Below are 18,076 nucleotides of genomic sequence, written 5' to 3' on the forward strand. Positions count from 1 at the left end.
GTTGATTTCAGGAGTTGTGTAGAATGTGAAATGTAAGCACAGTCCTTTACAACAGCCACCAAGGAGGGGAAGCCTCTTCAAGTTGCCGTGGTGAAAATTATCATTGCACTCATGCTGATCAGTGGAACAGCTGTAGCTTGTAACTAGGCAGCTTGTGCTGCTCCTTTGTAGGTGTGAGGGGGTCTCTGGTTTACTGGTAAAGTCAGTCCTGTTTTGCTTCAGAGCCTGTTCTCTGAGCTAGAGATTTTCTTGCAAGATCCATTGACTTGAGCTGGGTACAGGTAGATGAATAGAGAACAAGACTGGGATCTGTGTGAATCCAAAAGATCCTGAGAATATTTTTATTGTAAATACGTACAGAGCATTGAATAGAATTGTAGCTGATTTGATTGGGAATTTCAATCGAATTAACATAAAATTCATGACGTTATTTGTAGACCCTAAGTTTGCTTTGTAAGATTTCAGTTTCTGGAAGCTTATTTAACAGCAGTACTAAGAAAACCTTGGTCTCTAAGATTGTTGTAAACATCGTTGCTAATAAAGTTTCCCAGAAAGACTTCAGGCATAGTTGTTACTTGCTAAAACAATTTGGAAAGATCAAAAGGCAAATCCTGATCATCTGTCTCCCTACTTCAAAGACTCTGATTATACAGGCTACATATTTAAATGAAATAAGTGGTTCACTTGTAAAAAGTTTCTTTGTGGTGGAAGTTTGTAAAGCCCGTAAGAGCTCAGGGAGTTGTTCATCTGCATCATTTACCACTGTGCATTGTCTTTGATGAGGATGGTGTTGCAACAGAAATTTCTGTGACTCCTGCATCCACCCTGCTTCTCCTCCTTCCTACCCACTCCCCACATCACAGATTCACATTCTTTCTGGGGCCCTAAGGTTAAATCAGCTGCATGCTCCAGCTGTGCCTATTTCTCTATCCATCAGGGAGCAGACTTACCTTAGAGGCCCTTTTCTTCTCCTGCCTGCTACAGGTGACAAAGGGAGCACCAACTTGCGCCCAGAGTCTTGCTAAGTATATTTCCCTTTGCCTCAGTCATCACTGCATTCCTGAAAAGGATTTCAAAGCCTTTCCTGAATAAGGGTATAAGTGATTTGCCTGTGACTTACAATACAATCGTACCTGGAAGTGCCGGTCAGGTCGTGTCGTTTCGTTGCTCTTCACAGCACCTTTGTGGAGGGACTATTTATTCTGTTACAAAGAGATGAAAAGGATGAAATTGTCACTGGGGGCCCGGGCTCAGGATGTCTGTGGGAGTCCAGTGGATGACTTAGTCTGTGGTTTTAGTATTGCCCTTGCAAGCCTTCTCTGATTCTCTTGCCACACACCCACACCTGAGAGGGTCTTCAAAGGAGAAAAAAGAACTTGGCTGTGCGGGCTGGGCACTGACACCCTCATTGCCTTTTCCTATGGAGACTTGGAAAGCAACAGTCAAGAAGACTGGGGACTCTACTGTAAGAAATGAGTCCAAACAGTGTGTTGTTTGTATACCTCTTTAGAATAAATTAATAAATAAAACCTTCCACTTTGAGCAGACATTTCAAAAGTCATCTGTTAGCAAGGGCCAGGCTCTTGAGCTGACAAATTGTGACTTTCACTGGTGGCAGAAGCATCAGTGGTCCAGAAGTGCTGCTGCAGTGATGGGTGGGTAAGTGTTTGTCACTGGAGGTAGCTTGTTACTTATTTAAGGGTGGGGATGATGGTCAGAGGAACCCATGGGACCCCACTGATGCAAGCTCAGCCAACATTTCTAAAAAAAAAATAAATTTACTTATTTCTAAAAAAAAATAAAGTTACTTCCCTGCAGGTTTCGTCCTTCAGTCATTTACTCTGTCAGAACAGTTCTGACATGGTGACCAGTTTTTGCTGCCAACTAGAATTACAATTCAAGTATTGCAGCTGTTTCCAGAGGGATACTTGAACTGACAAACAAAAAGCAGACATTTCTCAATCCAGCAGCATTGAAAATGCTTATATTATATTATATTATATTATATTATATTATATTATATTATATTATATTATATTATATTAATTTTTTATATTATAAAAATTAAAATTCTGTAAGGTAAGCTTTTTTAATGATCTCATTGAATAAGTCATTCAAAATTGCTGCTCCTACCTTTTGTTCTTGTGATGAAAAACATTGTCAAAATACATGTCTTTAACTTTACCACTAAGAAAAAATAAATATACCATCTGAAGGAAAAAAACCAGTTCTGTATCCTAAATGTTTAAATTGGCATTCAATGCTGCTGTCTGCTTCCTTCTTTCAAAACCCAAACATTTTAAATGTGTGTTCCACCTGTCAGAATGTGTCACATTTTACAACCAATATCCCATCTCAGTTGATGTCTGTACACTAACAATCAAAATCAATCTGTAAGTTATTGCTTTCTAGTTTTTGAACCAGGGCTTGACCAGACATCCAAAACAGTGTGACACTTCCTACCTTATGAGACCTCAAAACTTTCAGATTACTCAATGGCTTTAGCCCAAAACAGGTGGGCCCAAAGCTTTGCATTACCTTTGCTCCCATTACTTTTATTTTAATTATTATTATTTTTCAATTATTTCATTGTTTATTTGTTCTTAATGTGATCTGTAGCACTACTATCTTCTATTTCAAGGTTCCCTGACCCTTACTTCTGTTTAGTAGATCAATGCTTTGCTCACTGAGACTAGAAAATAAATGACCTTGAACCCTTTGCTCTTGCAAGTCACACCTCAACACTTAAATCAGAAATCAAGTGCCCACAGCAAGAACAAAAACCTTGCTGCACATCCGTGGAAACAAAGCACTGAATCTTTCCAGTACAATTTCAGGGGTTCTGTCAGATGTTTTAAGAGAGGCTGTGAATTCACGAGGCATGCACTGATGTACTTTGTGCAGCTTATGTTGTGAATTTATGCAATTGGATTAAGTTTGGCATCTATTTCAGCTGGAAGCTTATAAATGGACATTTATATGTGTAAGTGAGGAGAGAGAGGTAGGAAAAGGCAGAACAGATGCTGAAAACACTAGAAAAAAAGCTTATTTCAGCACTGACTGCTGAGAAGCAGATTGATTTGGATAGAAAAATGTTAACTACTTTCAAATACAGACTGAAAAATATGAGGTTTCATTGTAACATAAATACAATTCTGTGCCATGTGCTTGGGATAATGATGGCTTTAAAAAGTGCATTCAGAGTTGAGTTTTATGCAAAGCTAGAAAATAAATCTTATTGGTAAGATATAGCAAATCTATTAGAAGTGAGACTATAAAACCTTAGTATCTTAGAGATACTGAGGTGGGATGTGATCTGGTAAAGTTGTGATAGTTTTCGAGATTTTAATTAGGAGCATAGTTGAATATGTGTGTGTTTGCTGTAAATGCAGTTATGCATGTATATATTTATTTACTTAATGATACATCTGAAATTTTCCCTCATTGCAACATGCCACCTTTTTACCAATGAAAGAAAAAAGGCTTCCCTATGGTCTATTTTTAACAAGTGTTTAGATATTGGTTTTATTGAAGTCGTGTCCAGAGATCTTCACTGTGGCTGGGGCTTTTCATGCCAGCTGCTATGAACACAAAATGACAGGCAGTCCCTGACCCAGAAAGAAATAGAAAGGAAGCAATGACTTACTCAAAGTCACCAAACAGGTCAAGGGTAGAAATAAGAACAAAACCTGAATCTGTCAAGTCCCAGCTGAGATTTGTCCTCTCCTCGTACTGCACAGTTACTTATTTACAGCATTTAGCTTTAGATGTTGTAGTTGGTTTATTTACAGCATTAATATGGGTATTTTAAATTTCATGCACAGCAGCCTAGAATGGGGCTTTACCTAATCTCTTTCAGACTGAAAGCTTATAAAAGCAATTTTAAAAAGTGAAAGAAAACTCAGGTCCTGCGTGGTGGGAGTTTCTCTCCACAGCCAGCATGCTCACATTTGCTGATGAGCTCCTGCTGTGGCCGCTCGAGCTCGTAGCTCCAAGGCCACTGCTCAGCGCCTCGGGACAGGGTGTGACAGGCGTCACTCGGTAGGAACAGCAGCATTGTCACCTAGTGCTGGAGCTGAGGTTTGGCCCTGCTATGCACACATACACACAGGAGAAAGCAGGTCTCCCTTCTGGATTCACAGCCTGCTGCTAATGCCTGTAGTTTTTTTAAGTCTGTGTCCTCACCAAATTCATCAGAGGTTAGTGTGACTCTAAGCACAGGATACATTTCCAGCGTGGTGGCAGAAGGAAATAAGCATGCAAACAGCTGTGCTCTCGTCTGTGAAAAGTACTTGGCTGCAAAGTGCCTAAGTTGTTTCCTTGGTTCCTTGAAAATTAATTGTTTGAGAGATTTCTGGGCTGTAGATAGGTAGAGGGGGCTGTGAGTAAACATCACAAAAAGAGAGAAGCATCCCCTCTTCTTAGTCTTGTGCTGCCATGTGTGCTGGTTGCCGCAGGAGGATTGGTGGCTGCTGGCTCCAGGGCAGCAATGGAAGATGGAGGTGTGGGCTGGAGCATGATCCTGGGCTGGGAGTGTTGTGTGCCAGTACCAGGGCTGGTGGGAACACATCCTGTGCCTTTTCAGCTGGTGAGAAGGCAAGCAGAGGAATGAGAATGGGTTCTATCCTGGCCTTGACTGGCAGAAACTGGTGAGATGGCAGGGAGAGCTGGAAGTAGAAGCAGGTTCTCCACTCTACAAGCTGTTGTTAACCCCTGACCAAAGCACTATTTTCTGCAAGGCAGTGAGAAGTAAGGCCGGAGGTCCAGAGGTCTGTACATGACCAGAAGAGCTCAGTTCCATCAGCTGCTGTTTCCATACTGTTTGGTAATGGCCTATCTCATGGATTCCCATGTTCTGAGGGGGATTTTTGTCCAGTTCCATGCGTGCACCCATTGCACAGGCATATGTGTGCACACATGTATGGAGTGAAACACAGGAGAGCAACTCTGTGTGTGTGTGGGTGTGTGCAAACAAGTTTGGGACTGTGCAAGTGTGGAAATGAAGGAGGCCCAGAGGGACAGCTGCATGACTCCTTCCCCTCCCAGGCAGATCTGTCATTTCTGGCTCTCAGATTGGTTTATTTATTCTGTTTAATGATGCTGACCTTTGTTGGATAAGTTGGCCTGTTGCAAGGCTAGGATTTGTGGCCTTTTGGGACTTCAGTTGTTTGGAAGACTGAGGATATTTTTTACTACATCGAGTCCAAAGAGAATGAATTCTGATGACCCAGCTGCCCTGATAACTCATTTGCCCTTTACCTTTTGACAGACAAAGTGACTTCAGACTTAGTCATATGTTAGAGACTGTCTAAATTTGGAGAACATCCTTGTAATAAATGATGTCCTATGGCAAAGAAAAATTCAAAGTTCTATTGAAAGTTCCTATTTTTACAATGCATTGATATGCTTTCTTGGGGAATGCTAATCTTGAATTTTCAGTGTGAGTTTTAGAAAGGACTTACCTGGAAAAGTAGAAAAAAAAATTTTGGATACACTGGGGGGAATATTGCCTCAAAATATATTGTCTTCCTTGAGAGATCTTATGCAGATGTTACTTTCTTGGTCTCTGTATGAACAACCAGTTTCTTTGGAAATTGTCCCCAAATCTTACTTGATTTTGGGCCCCCCAATCTGATTCCAGAATCTATTTTAGCTAAACAAATTCCTCAGGATTAGTACAGAAGTGTTCACACCTGAGATGTTTTACAGCACAACAACCAACAGCTTCATCTGTTTTCCACTCCCTAGAATTTTAGTGGTCATCATCCTGCAACCCTTATGCCTAAGATTAATTTTAAACACACGATTGTCTGTCTCTGTTGAACTGAGCACATCAGCTGGAAGTGGGAAATCATGTTGTTTTCACTTGCCACCAGTGGCAGTGGCTCTGCAAGCTCTGCTGGCAGCTCCGACTTCACTGCCAGCAGCAGGAGGGTCATGCTGGTCACAACCCAGAGACCCACAGGCTGCCCAGGTGGCCCTGGAGCTTGGTTTACTGTCACATAAATAAAAGAGACAAAAATCCTGACCCGTTTGCTTCCTCCTGGCTCCACTGGTCCTTTTGGGAGGAAAGGAGGGAAGGGACACAGAGATTTTAGTGCTTTTCATGGTAAGTTAAGCAGCACTCTTTCTGACTTCTCACAGGAAAGGGATCTGCTGAGTAAGAAAGTGCTAATTTCACATCCTTGTTTTTCACAGTAGAGCTATGCTGTAAGTACCAAGCCCGAGAGGAACAAGAGCATAGTCAAATTAATGAAAAATAGGTTATGATGATAAATTATTCAAGTGGATAAAATTACTTTGGATTTGGAAGACACTGAAACTTAAGGGCCGGGTCCTTCTCTGGTATAAAAAGATTCAGCTTCATTACTTTCAGGGAAACAGAGGGAATTTACATCATTCAGTTCAGGATCTGACTGTGACTGGCAGCATAAGCAGTCATTTAAAACTTAATAGCATATATTTCATCTACTTTGGGTGACAGCCATAAGGTGAATGTTTTAAATTCTGACATGGCATAGCCTTTCTTTTGAGATCAGTGGTGTGATTTTAAAAGGGATGAGATAAAAGCTGTGCCTCTCCAAAGGCACATTTTCTCTGATGTTAAAGGAAACAATGTAGAAATATTCCCACTAAATAAATCATCAGGGACTTTCAGAATAGATCACATCCTTATGTCTTAAAACTTGTAATACAACTGAAGTTGTTCACCTTAACTCAGTTTCTTTTGTTCAGCAATTTTTCCGTACAAGGAGGCGTGTGTATAGAAGGCAAGCCTGAAGGAGACACCCCTTCAGAGGAGGTTCCAGTGAACAGAGACAAAGAAGCTCCTCTTTTGACTCCTGGCATGGCACTGTCAGAAGTTTAATCCTTCTTAATCCCAGTCAGATTTCTGAGGAGGTGATATTGGAGAACAGATGGAAGGCTGTTATTCTGCTAAAGGCTGTTATTCTGCTAAAGCCAGGTACAGAACCGGCAGGCTGTGGGTGCGCCTGGCTCTTCAGAATGGCCTCTGTTTTTTTAAGTGCTTTAGCCAACACAGGGGAGGAAATGTGCTGATTTGACTTCTGCTGCTCTAGGATGAATGTTCAGTGACATCTTCTCTCAGTTTACGGGCATGTCTGCAGACAGAGTGGTGGGGAGCACAACCAGCTGTTAGAGGCCATGTTTGAAGCTATAATTTGCAGTCAGTTGCACCTGTAGAAAAAACAGAATGCTCTGAAATCAAGAACTTCTAGTAAGTTCTTTTATCATACTAAGCTCTAAGGCTGAATCACATCCTACCAAGCAGCAGACACTGAAGTCATAGCTATGGCCCCCCAGGCCCCTGCTGTGATAAGTGCAGAGAGAAAGCCACGTCTCCAGAGACTAGTTCATGGCTTAGGCAGGATGAATCACCCCCTCTTGTCTGAGAAGCAAAGGGTGACACCTCTTTTATCTTTCTGAACAGTCTAACGCCCATAGTTATATGAGTTGAGTCTAGGTTTTAAGCATTTGTGGCATATAGCTATAAGACACAAGTGCTCACATTAAGCCAGCATGGCATGGCCTCCTTAACACTTTGCATAGCCATTGCTGTGAGGAGAGCGCTTCTTTATCCCCAGATGACTCTTTCAACCATCCCCTTATGTGCAGATGTGAAGAGGACTGACAGTTTCTCCAAAGTGAGAGTCTTTTCAAATGTCAAGAAGCTTTATTTTTTAATGTGTTAAACCATATAAATTCCCCAGTTAATATAACTCATAAATGAAATGAGACTAATTAGTAGGAAAGTAATGAGAGAGCATTTACAGAGGTCACATCCTGAGGTCCAGTCACAGCCGTGGAAAATGTGGGAGAGGGGTAAAAACTGCAATCTTCTTAGTTCCTGTAGCACTGGCATTCATAGTTGTTAATTAACCCCAGCAAGGGCAGCTTTAGAATGGCAAAATGAGGAGAAAAATGTTAGGGGATTATGAACTTTGTCTTTCCTTTCTCTCCCCTTTGTCTCCTGTCAGTGTCCCTGGGCAGGCACAAGCTCCTTACTCCCTAGCCAACCTGCCCTGGTATCCATAGCAGGGCTATGGCTCTATCCTTCTTTCTCTTTGTTACAGCCACACTGTAGGAAACTCTGCTTCAAGTGCTTTTTCCAGGAAAAACTCAAGAGCTGCTAGGACACCACAAAGTTCTTTTGGCACAGGTCACGAAGTTATGTAGCTGCCCAACTCCTTTTTTTAAATGAGAGTCTATCACCCATCTGGAAAGGCAGAAAGAAGCACTTCTTGACTTTGGGAATTGGAAGGGTAAGTCTGTTATGGGTTTTTGACACTCACATACAAAGGTATGGAGAGTTGTGTGAGGACTTAAAACAGACTGTGGAATTGGAATACCATCTGTGACAGCAGAAGTGGAAGCTGTTGTACTGACTGCACAGAGAAGGATCCAAATGGCAAATTTATGTTCAGGGTTACTTAAGCTTGAATAGAAGTAAAAGGTCTCTTTCTTAACTCGTCTGAGTCAGTAGGGTCCTTCCCTTGACTTTAATGAGCATCTATATTGAGCTGAAAGTCCAGCCTTGAAACAAAACCTTGGCATCCAGGTAACTGAGATTTGAAAAGCATGAATTTACAGTCTGACAAAACATCAAGGAGATACTGCTGATGAAACAGCATCTATGCTACCTACTAAATCATAATGTGCTTAGTGAAACACAGACGTCTCTAGCAGGAAAATGCCTGTTGAGAACCGTGTTGAACTTGGGTCGTCCATTTGCGCAGCTTTTTACAGTCACCCACACCTGACCAGCTACAGGCTCTCTCAGAACAAGGCAGAATTCAAAACATTTGAGGCAAGTGCAACTGAAGGAGCATGCATTCAGTGCTCACTGCAAAATCGGTGCTCACTGCAAAAGCAGCATCTGTGTCTGCAGAATGATTGAAGGAGCTGGATGGAAAGGGAACAAAATGATGAGAGAAGGAGATGCCATGGCTGAATTCAAACTGCTGAGAAGTCAAATAAGAAAAAAAAAATAGCACTGATGTCAGCTGTCACCAAAAAAAAAAAAAAAAGAAAAAGAAAATGTGAAATAATGAACAAGCAGGCGCCATGACAAAACAGGTATGTTGCAAGCAACACAATTTAATCAATGTGCCAATCTGAAGTTTATCAGGTCATTGTGAAGAAAAATCACCAACAGAGTGCCAGAGAACACTTTCTTCTTTGTTTCCTCTCAAAACTTAAATTGTTTAAATTTGTTTCCTCTCAACTTTAGTGGATGTGTTCTCTTCATCTTTTTATTTTTAGTCCATCTTCTTGAATATGTGCATTAATTGCACCTCAGCTACCTTTGAATTTTTCACTAGCCTAATTACTCTTAGAGTTTTGCTCATGTTTAGGCTGAACTTTTTCTTTCTTTGCTTATGGCCATTACTTCTTTTTCTGTTGTCTTCTGAGACTTGGTGTAATTTCCTTCCTTCATTTACATTGTTACCTTGAAGATATTTACCAGAAATGTTCATTTTCTTCTTGAGGTTTCTCTTTTCCCCTGTGTCGATCCCTTCAGTTCCTTTCTTCTTCCTTCTGTCTCCCTAATTTGTATGCTCTCCACCTCTTATTACCAGTACAGCTAACATTTTGACTAATTTTTAATGTGATTTTTTTTTCACGTACTTAAGATTAATAGCTAAGTAGCAGAACTGACCTTAAGAATCTGTGAGGGATATTTCCATAACATATAGGACATACTGGATAGTGTCTCTTTTTCACACTGCTTTGTGTTTTTAATGTCCATCAGTGGCAAGCTCGAATTGTTAAGCCACAGTTACACACACATACACAAATACATTTCTTTAGCCTTCATTTTTTGCAGGTAGGACTTTCTGTTCCCATTTCTTTAACAGCTCACTGGTGCATATCTTATATTCAAACCGCCCAGACCTGCACAGGTTCTGCATAACTCTTGTACATACATAAGACTTTGCATTTGCACAAGCAGAGTCTGTGCTCAGCTAGGAAAGACTGGAATGGCATTCAGTGGGAGTGTCCTCCTTCAGATGCTTCTGGGATGCCAGTCCAGGTTTACAGGTTTACATACTTACAGTAAGTGTACATATAAGACCGGCATGTAGACATCTAACAGGATTTTCAGAAGTGACTACGCAGGGTGAGCTCCTAATTTCCTGATTTTACTGGTTTACACCTGAATTCCCTCATATGTTTGCTGCCTATAGTTTGCTGGGGTGGGAACTGCCATTTTCTCCATGCAGTGCTGAGAAGAGCAGCAGAGCCCTGCTGTAACCAGTTCCTCAGCAGCACCAACACGACTGTAGCTAACAGCAGCAAGACAAAACCAGAGCAGTGCCCAGGGAACGTGCAGTGGGAGTTAGCATGAACTAGAAGGAGCCAAGTGAAAATACACCACAGAACAGGTTCATCTGATGCTGAGGGAGTGAAGAAATGAGGATCAGAAATATCTTAGCACTTCAAGATGAGTTACTGTCTGTCTGTTCTTTGCAAACAGGCTGATTAAAAATACCACAAACAAAGAAAGGTGTTGGATGTATAAAAAGTGTTAGAATGTATTTTTCCTTGAAATCTTTGTCCTCACATTTGTGTATAAAAATTATCTAATAGACAGAGAGATGCAACCTGAGAATGTGTCTGTGCAGGTAATATGGTGCCAAGGAATGGGAATCTCGAGTCTGTCAGAAAAAGAAATGTGTTTAACAAGGCACAAGCTCAAGAAGATACAGTTCCTTTGCCCTGAACCCCCTGCTGTCACTGGCTGCTGTCAACTGGAGGGTTTGATTTCAACGTTGTAAGAAACCTTAGGCAATCTCACACGGTGCAAGTGAGAAAATGACAGCCCTGTGATGATGCAGCCAGTTTTCCTGATCAGGGTGATTGTATGAGAGCGCTGTACTTAGTTATATCGATTTGTCTCTGAGAGCTCTTTCTGCCACATAAATCTCATCGAAAATCTTTAAAGATCTTGCCCCAGAAGGCCACTATGTTATTTTTCTCTGTAAAAAGAAGCAGAGCCAGGAATTCATTTCTCAAAGTTTTAACTAGAGCAGCCCATTTATGAGGAAGGTGTGAATTCATCTGTTTTACATTTTGAAACATCTAAAAACAGCTCTGCACTTCATGATTAACCTTTACTTCTAAGCAGTACTACAAAGAGCTGTATTTATCTCCTCTCCCTTTCTTTCTTGGATCAAGAGGTTTGAATAAAGAAAATCGCCTTTCTTTTAGATGGGGAATTGGAAAGAGCATTGTGCTTATTGTAACTCAAGCCTTAAGTACAATAGGCACCACATTAAAAAGATACTATTTGTGCCACTTTTGTTAAAAAGACTGATAGTGCTTCCCTTATGGAAGTTTTCTTTAGAATGACTAAAATGATTTTAAAAATAAATAACCATTTTAAATAAGGACCAAGTCTTTCAACTCAGCCAGAGCTAAATAAGCTCAAAACACAAATTCACATTAAGTCTCAATAGCATTATCAATATGTCTGACACATAAAGTGTGTCTTTGTGCCTGGCAGACTCATTTCTTCGAATATATGTAGACAAGTGAATATGAGAAAACACAAGAAGTTTGACCTTTTTTTAACTTGACAAAACCACTTTCTTTAAAGAAGTCACTCTTGAGTTTGAATTATCTCTAGCACAGAAAAACCTGAACATCTACAGGTATGTGAGTTTTAGGCTGTTCAGGTACAGAATATGTTGCATGAAAGGGCTATAAATGTTTCAGTAACACTTAATATTTGGTAAAATCAACTTTTTTTTTCCTCTTTGAGAGCATAGTAAATTATTCCTTCGCTTGCTCTGTTGTTCTGCACAGATGTAGTGATCTGTGCACATACTGTAACAGGACACCAAAGACTTAATTTCCTTCTTCTCTTTTCTTCTAAATAAACTAACTCCAAGAACTTTTACAGCCAGGATATGCCAAAGTGTCATTTATTCATTTAAACTGTGCAGCCTAGTGCAACTTAAATATAATTACCATATATCAGAACAAAGCTAACTTCATAAAGCCATGACATGGCAAGCAACATCTGATTAGACAAACATCTTCCTACAAGTGCAGAACCATTGGCAGCAAAGGAGGTACTGCATGAATACAGGACAATAATAGAAATTAATACCATATTTACAAACTTGCTCCATTGGAGGGGACAGCTACAGGGCTCATTTAATTGAAATTGGCTTAATATAAAAGTATTGGTGTACCCCTCTGCAATAAATGACAAAATTATGTTCTGCTAAGTTTCCTCTTATTTCCTGGAGCATATTCACATTTGTGAGTTCTCTCCAAACCTTCTTGCTCTAGGTACTCTTATTCTGACTTTATAGTAAATGACTTGAAGTGGCTACAGCAAACAGATGAGAAGTCTGATGCAGTAAAGCAGCAGGGTTTCTGAGCCTGAAACCAGCAGTGTCTAACAGTACATTTATTATAGGTCTACATTTAGTCACAAGTACAACTCTCATACCTGAAGCATATCAGCATATCTCCACCAGTGTTGAAGGGTTTTTTAAAGTGACAGACTGATTAGAGTTTGAAGCCATGTTCCAGACTTGAAGAAAACAGTGCATGAATCTTGCCCAGACTGATGTACGTTTCTCACTTTATGCACCAGGACTAGTGCCTTTAATTTCCCTGAACAGACAGACTAAATAATCATCATATGAAAGGAATTGGAAGTCAGTTGCTGAGCCTCCAGGTTATAGAAGCCAATATCATGTTTTTTGGAGTAGTCTTTACTCTGAGCTCCCCTTCATTCCCCCTTCTCCTGATACTAATGGTTCAGGTTTATGGGAGATATGTAAATATGGCCACTAACACTTTATCATTCCAAGTTCTATTTCTGTCAGAAACAGTGTTTCTCTAGCTGACCCTCAACACTCCTTGAAATTTCCTTCAGTGGCAACCCTCTTTGTACTTAGGTGAGACAAACAAAGACTTTTGTCTCCCTCTTCCATGGCTGATAGTAAGGGAATGGAGGGGTAGAAAAAGAACACTAGCTGGCTGCTGTGTGCATAGGAAAAAGGTTTTCATAAAGCTGCTTTTTGGGTCTTCCTTTCAGTGTTAGAGGAATGATAGTTGTGTCTTTATTTCCTAAACGCAACACCCCTTACACCAAACAAAAATATGTGCCTTATTTGGCAAGGAGCATAGAAAGTGTTCTGGTGGACTCTAACTCACTGCTGTCCCAAAGAGACTGGGCAGTGGGGAGGCAGCCTAAATGTTTTTTTCCCCTTGAGTAATCAAAACATCTTCTGGAGTTAGCATTTTCTCACTTCATCACAACATTAGCTCCAGCAACGACAGGAGTAACTCGTACTGACAGTACTGGACATACAGAAAAGGGCTTTTGGAGTTTACCAGTTATTAAAAGGTACTTAGTGAGTGCCCAGAACTGTCTGCATCAATGAAATTTGAATAGTCTATTCACACTTGCAGGGTTAAATCAGAGCATGGGCAAAGCAGATGTCAGGATTTCAAAAGACAGGGGAAAGTAAGATAAGACTGTGCAACCATTACCATAACAAATATTTATATATATATATGGTATAAGTGTATATATATATATATATATATATATATATATGGTGTAAGTATTTATGAAAGTATGTAGGTTACCCAGAGAATAAAAGAAAGGTGATGCAAAAACAAGAGCTCAGTGAAATAAAAAATTGAAGTTCAGCTTTGGCCCAGTTGGACTGGAGGCTGGGTATGCAGGAGGGGTGACCAGAGCTGGCACAAAGCAAGCACTGCCTGCAGGAAAGACATGACCTTCCAGTGGAGAAGAATTGAGAGAGAGAAAGCAGACAGCTGACAGGGTTTGATGATGTTTCAGCTGACATACAATGAGAGTTTTGTTTTGGTTTTGCAAGGTAATGGTTAATGGGCAGTAACATGGAATTCTGAATGTTTGGCACACTGTTATATATGTCATGACCTTCCTGCCAGAGATCTTTGTTCACACATATTTCTTTTATTTCACAGTCCCCAGAAGCAACATGTATGATCTAAGTCCCTTTTTGCCCCTGGCTGCTCTTCGTGCTGGTCATCAAACAGTTAATCTGTATTGCCTTTCAGAGTCCCATCTCCCTTCTGCCAGGATCAATGATAAAATTTTGACTGTGAAAGTGAGAGAGCCCATGGGCCAGGTGGGTATTTGGCAGCAAAACATTTGAAAGGATCTTTTTGCAATAAAGAGCTTCATGGAGTACTCGCTCTAAAGACAAGCACCAATATCTCGTCTCCACGGTATTTGTAATCAATATTATATTACAGGTTGATTAAATACCAAGATATTAGAGCGGTGAATCTCAAAAGTATATTTTTGACTTTTCCTTGTTTCTCAAAAACAACTGTAGAAATTATTTAGAGAAATGTTGACAAAACCAGAAAACAACAAAATCAAAATAGCATCATAATCAATATCTCTGAACAGGCAATCTTGGCAAGGGGAAAACTCATCGTTGAATGGGATGCTGGCAGATGCTGCAGGTGGGCAAGAATATTACAACTTCATGGCCTATATGTTTGGCCCGTTTATCCTGTGCAAATAAATATTATAACATATGGAATAATTTCTACACATATCTTAGACTAGTATCCAGTGTGTGCATAAAAGGTGGATGCCACTCAAAAAGGTGATGACATCCCTGGGGAGCCGAATTGATTGGTTTTAATCTGTTGTCTTCACAGATGTATAATAAAGGATATGTCTGGTGTGCATTTGACACTGGAACATAAAAATGGGCAAGCAAGAGAGTGAAGGCCGTGTGAAGGGCCATGGCTCACCAAGCCATAACTCATAGCAGGAGCAGGTGGCTTGGCCCTCTTGTCTCTGGATGACTTTTCTCTTTAGGCTGTTTGTCTTTGGCAGCAGTCATTGAGTTGATGTCTGTTTGAACACGAGTGATAAAGTCTGGGAGCAGTGTGAGGAGGAGGAGGAGGAGGAGGCAGAGAGAACCTGGCTCTCTACTCCAACAGCTCAAAAAATCTGGGCCATCACAATGCCCAGCAGTGGCAAAACAAAGACGCACCTGACTCCATTTTTTGCTCTGACAGCTCATCCTTGGTATGTGGGGATAAAAGCACGTGAAGCAGTGCCAGGCTGAGGGATGCTCCCTCTGGGAGCTGGCAGAGAACAGACTGAGGGGAATGCTGTGTCAGAGACCAAGCCAGTCAGACCCACACTGTCTCCTTACATTCCTGTACCAGCTTACTCACTTTTTGCTTACCAGAGCTCTTTTATTCAGTCCTGTATTCAATGTTTTGTTACCAAAGTTTAGGTTTGTTCTTCGGGGGCACTTTTGGATTTATTTTATTAGAGGAGGTTTGAGAGTTTGTTTGTTCTAATAAGCTGGAGCTGTAATTGGGAAATGGGTTAAGCTTGCTTCCAATTAAGATAATTGACATGAAATACCCAATTGCACTCTGAGAGAGAGAGAAATAAGTTCCCCAGCTGAGCTGTAGAAGAGAGCAGCTTTGCTAACAATGAAGGTAGAAGCAGATGTTTAGAAAAACATGTAAAAGCAATCAGGAGGGGATTTATACATTTGGTTATTAATTAAGATGCATGCATGAGCAGCCAGCCAGCCAAAGTTCTGAGTTAAGAAAGGCAAAATTCCAACAAGGGGTACAGGGAAAGCCGTATTTAGAAGATTCCTGGAGTTTTAGGGGGTCTTTGTCTGATTGGGGGTGGGGAGGGAGGATGTTGGCTTTTTTTGGGGGGTTTTGGGTGTTTGTTTGTTTTTTCCTTCTGTAAAGAAGGAACAGCCCCAAAAGTTTTAGGAATTTTCAGACTAGCCTGTCCCTTTGCATACAGTCTTCCTGACTCTGTTCTCTCGATCATGATGAGTTTGTTTCTCTTTTGCTTAAATAAAGTAGGATATGATTATAAGGTCCTATAATGTCCTATCAGGCCATAAGTGTCTCCCCAACTGGTAAAATATAAATGGTTTTGTGCACTCTGTGGTTTGCCAAGGTCAAAAAATGTATAATGAATGTTGGAGCAATTAGAAATAGTGAGTGACTGAGGATTCTGATGATGATCATGTTTGCTTCTGTCTGGGTAATAAAGGGAGTGGAATCAGCCTTTCTCATTGGAGGGACAGAGGTGCTTGAGGATCTGATGTGGAGATAACTGCTGAAAAACTGCTGTTGTAGCAGTCAGTTTGGAGAAAAACACAGAGAGAGGGTATTTGCTAGTAACTGTCTGTACTACAATCAGGGAAAGATGTACTGGTGTTGGCAAGAAAGAGGAAAAGCTTCTAAGATTTTGGATAAGAATATGTTTTTTTTTTGGTTTTTTTTTTTTTTTTTTTTTTTTAATTTGTGCCTTATCCAACAAACTCAAATTTCCTTTACAGCATAAAGGAATGTTATATGGAAGTAAGATTGGAAGAACCAACATGAATTCACTTGGCTGCTTATTTAAGTGATCATTCCTGCAATTTTTATTCAAGAATTAAAGCATCTTAAATGTTTGCTCAACAATTAAAGCATCATTATGTTTGCTCATCTCTTGTTTGAGCTGTCCTTGAAATTCATAAAATCACAGAATAGCTTGGATTGGAAAGGAACCTTAAAGATCATCTAGTTCCAATCCCCTTGCCATAGGCAGGGGGGACACCTTCCATGAGACCAAGTTCTCAGAGCTCCATCCAGCCTGGCCTTGAACACTTTCAGGGAGGGGCATCACTGCTTCTCTGGGACACTGGTGCCAGTCCCCCACCACCCTCACAGTAAAGAATTTCTTCCTAACATCTAACCTAAACCTACTTTCTTTCAGTTTTAAGCCATTACCACTTGTCCTGTCACCACCTGCTCTTGTAGAAAATAATTTTCCATCTTTCCTGTCCTTGCAGCTCCCTTCAGGTACCAGAAGGCAGCAATTAGGTTGTGTCTTCTCTGCTCCAGGTTGAACAATCCTAATTCTCTCAGCCTTTCCTCCCAGGAGAGGAAATTCATCCCTCTGGTCATCTTGGTGTCCCTTCTCTGAGCTCACTCTAACAGGCCCATGTCCTTCCTGTGCTGGGGATCCCAGAGCTGGATGCAGCACTCCAGATGGGGTCCCACAAGACTGGAACAGAGAGGCGGAGGAGGAGGAGACAAATTCAACAAGAACTTTAAAAGAGTAAAAGGCTGTTGGCTTTAATGGCTTGTCTAGCTGAATTATCTCTGTGATGACTTTGGTAGTATTAATGAAAGATGAATATTTGCAGGAGGCTGTGGTTGTTGCTTATTGTTGGGGGTGGGGGGGAGTAATTTTGTATAGATAAACCTGGTAAATTAATGTTGGAAAACCAAATACATTTTTTTTTCTGGCTGAAATGCTACCCTTTAGTTGAATTTTCTTTATGACTGAAGTGGTCTTTGATATAGTAAATTAAATAAGACAAGAAATATGACAGATTCCCCTATCATGTAGATAAAAGTGGTTCTGCTCTCAGCCCATGTGGAAGTTTGCAGAGTCTGGACCACCTTTCAGCAGGTGGACAACCAGGATGTCTTCTGCTGTCACTGCCATTATTTAGAAGATGAAAAGCTCAGTCTGATGTTTTGTGAATCCTGTAGGGCAGCTCTGATGCACAAAGGAACAGAGATGGGGTCACTGGAGCCTCTCTGTGCTTGCACCTGCAAGTGTGTGTGTGTGTGCCCCTGCTGAAGGGAGTGGGTGGGCAGTAGATGCATCCTCCTGTACAGTGCCATGCTCACTTTCCCTGGTTTGGTGTTCAGACAACGAGGTAAACAAAAAGCTGTGTAGACTTTTGTATTTATATCTTTGTGATCTCCTATTGTTTTTAAAAGCCGGGGTTTTTTTGGCCACTCATACAGAGGTTTTCTTCTGGATCTTCACTAAAGATTGCAGGTGGATATTTGGGCTATATCAGTTCAGAACTTAGTCCTTTCATAAACCCTGTATGGGTTTCAGTGCTAAACTGTTTGATTTTGTGGTTCACTCTAATGCTTTTAATGAAATATTACTTTGCTGTGACCTTTCCTACTCTTTCTTTGTCCTTGTCCTTTAAATATGATGGAATTTCTGGAGATATAGACAGCTCTT

Source organism: Haemorhous mexicanus, chromosome 1 (assembly GCF_027477595.1).
Source record: "Haemorhous mexicanus isolate bHaeMex1 chromosome 1, bHaeMex1.pri, whole genome shotgun sequence".
In the NCBI taxonomy this organism is placed as follows: Eukaryota; Metazoa; Chordata; class Aves; order Passeriformes; family Fringillidae; genus Haemorhous; species Haemorhous mexicanus.